This window comes from Etheostoma spectabile, chromosome 1, assembly GCF_008692095.1.
Source record: "Etheostoma spectabile isolate EspeVRDwgs_2016 chromosome 1, UIUC_Espe_1.0, whole genome shotgun sequence".
Lineage (NCBI taxonomy): Eukaryota > Metazoa > Chordata > Actinopteri > Perciformes > Percidae > Etheostoma > Etheostoma spectabile.
Window position 1 is genome coordinate 17,128,399 of NC_045733.1, and position 3,181 is coordinate 17,131,579.

Here is a 3,181-nt window from a genome sequence, read left to right on the forward strand (position 1 = left end):
GTGTGTGTGTGTGTGTGTGTGTGTGTGATAGAGAAACGCAAAGATAGGTAAAGGGTCTGGAGAACCTTAGTTGTGTGGGAGGGTAATAGACACAAGCTAGAATAAGCAAAGACATAGAGAAAAATCTGTGTGGTGCACATGATCATCAGTTCTTTAGTTACCTGTATTGTGTTTAAAGTCAATGTGACAAATTCACCATGCACTGTGCTGCTTTTTATCATTTTTCTAGTTTTACACCATCTAGGGAATAGGTCATCATCCCAAGGCTGGCAGATGCTGACTGACAGGGCGTGTCTGTGGAACACAGTAGGTGATTTCCACACTAGCTACAGCAGCCTAGAATTAAAACTAAATAACTTATAATAAATATGAGCTCGAGAGTGTAAAGAAAGTCCCTCCGTTGAGATTATTCACCTCTCCTCCCCTTCAAACTGGTCCCTTGATCCCACTGCTTGCATGTATTTATTCCCTAACTTCATTCTCTCTCCAAACACCACTCCTTAGTTGCAAACTCCCAAAAGATTCATTGAAATCACCGAATCATATCAGGTGAAGCATTGGAAGATGGCGAAACAGAGATAGCAAAAGAGAGAAAGAGAGGGAAAAGCTTCCAAAAGAATCTGGCCAAGATCCAAAAGCAAAATCATTTCCACATTTCACGGCAGACAACAGACAGGGAGAGGAAAGAGGGAGACCAGTTCCAACAGCGCAGTCTTTTAAAACAAACGAGACATTGTGCGTTTCCCGTGTGGACCGGGGCCCAGCCCAGACCCGTCACGTGCACCACAGCCTCCACGGTCTCTCCGCCTCTGGCACCAGCGCAGTGTGAAACAGAACTGGGTCATCTCTCCTTTACTTTCTCACTCCCTCCTGCTCAGGCTCTAATGAAGACCAAAAACTTTTGATTTGTAGTTTACTTCTCCGTCCACACAGTGTTGGAAAGTAACTAAGTACATTTATTCAAGTAGGCCTACAGTTTTGAGTTATTTGCACTTTACTTGAGTAGTCTCCCTTTTGGCCAACCTATAACACGCAACATTTCAGAGGGAAATATTGTACTTCTTAAAAAAATAGGGGCGGCTGTGGCTCAGGAGGTAGAGCGGACTTCTGTCAATTGGAGGGTCGGTGGTTCGAAGTGTTCTTGGGTAAGATACTGAACCAAGTTGCCAAGCCAATTGCTCCCGATGCCATCGGTGGGTGAATGCTGCCTGTAGTATGAAGCGCTTTTTGTTGTCACTAGGACTGGAAAAGGGCTTTATAAATGCAGAACATTTACCATTTAATCCACTACATTGATTTTAGAAATACCAGAAAGTTACTTGCTACTTTCAAGATTAAGTTGCACGTTAAACATAACTACCTGAAATAAATAGTACTAGTACAACAATTTTGGCATGGCATTGGCTGGACCAGCAACAACATTTAGGATATAGTTCAACATTTTGTGAAATACGCTTCTTCACCTTCTTACCAAGAGTAAGATGAGAAGATTGATACACTCTCATGTCTGCAAAGAAAATAAAGCTACCTCCACTAGCCGGTTAGGTTTGCATACAGTAGCATTAAGGTTGGAAACAGCTAGCCTGGCTCTGTCTAACGGTCAGTCTGTCTAAAATTAGTCTGGATCATCGGAAGTTTATTTCCAGGGTAATTGTCCCTCCGTTTCCACTCTCTGTGTGTGTTGCCATTCCCTTCACTTCGAGAAACAACAACAACAAACTGTGAGCTAGCAAGCTACACGCTGAAAATGGCCCGTTCAAAGAAAATTTGGATCCTTCAACAAGGCCAGTCTGCTTGGTTTTTGGGGATTAATTGAAAAAATTACAAAGAATATGTTTACAGCATTTACTATCTAACTGGGACGTTTTGGGACTGATTGGGGGGAATTATGGACAAAGTACACACGTTTAACCATGTATCCAGCCAATTGAAATGTATTGTTGTACTGTTAACTTAATTTAATTTTGTATTTGGCATTTTCTTTTGTGGGGTGTAAATGTTCCACCAAAACAAGTTCCTTCCTGAGACTATTTTCCAGAGCTTAGTACCACCCAAGACGTTTGAGATTTGTTTAAAGAAATGCAAACAACCCAGAGTGTTTTTTACTCCTATCCCAGGATTTATGTGTGGAGTAGCCAGACCTTACTCCACAGCGCTGTGGACATAGATCCAGCAACGTGAAACTAGTCTTACATAGTCCTGCAAACTGTAAATCAGTGACCTTAGGCAATTTTGTTACTTTCAGATAGAGCCAGGCTAGCTGTTGCTAAACTAAGCTTCATATTTAACAGACAGATATGATAGTGGTATCATTCTTATTATCTCTAGGCAATAAAGCTAATGATTGCCCTTTCCTAAAATGTGAAACTATTCCTTTAAAAGTCTATTTATCAGTAAGTTACAACACTCTCAAAAAGGCCATTCTGCAATATAAGTATTTTTTTACTAGTGAAACTTAATTAAGTCTCCTGTACTTTTACCAATAATGAAATATTTAACATTGTTGTATTTTCTACTTTTACGTAAGTAAGGGATCTGAATACTTCTTCCCCCACTGCTTTCAATGACATATACTTTGAAACAACAAACCCAACCAGTTGCCAGGTATCTACTTGAAGCCTACATTATGTGCCTCACCTGCAACAACAAAGGTAGACGTGTATGTAGGAAAAAAGCAAATACAAGAACTATGGAAAGATTTTACATGGCGCCCATATAAGATGAGTACAGCAGACTGTGTAAAGACCTTAAGTTTCTCTTTTCATCAGATTAAGGTTTATGTGTTATTACTGTCAGGCTGCTACACATAATCCCTCTGAAAAAATACCTGCTCATTACAGCTGTTAGTGGAAGAGAGCAAACACTTAAAAACACAGAGATCTGAGCATGAAATAAAGCAAATACAAGGGCAGCACTTTAAACAGGCAACTGAGGTAAACAGGGAGAGGCGGACAGCTGTAGGGTAAAAGTGGTGTCATTTCATCTGTCATCTTACTGTCTTTCTGTGAACCGCATACAGCTGGGGGATCCACCCATGTCCTGTACATCTGGGAGCAATCGCACATGTTCACACATACATACATACAAACACACACACACGCACCCACGCACGCACACACACACACACGCACCCACGCACGCACACACACACACACGCACCCACGCACGCACGCGCACACAC

At 41.4% G+C, this 3,181-nt stretch overlaps 1 protein-coding gene across 3 annotated transcripts in view; it reads right to left on the reverse strand.

The window, feature by feature from the left end:
• fbn1 (fibrillin 1) overlaps window positions 1-3,181 on the reverse strand; it is a 71,781-nt gene that overhangs the window by 57,823 nt on the left and 10,777 nt on the right. The gene's annotated exons all lie outside the window — the stretch shown is intronic.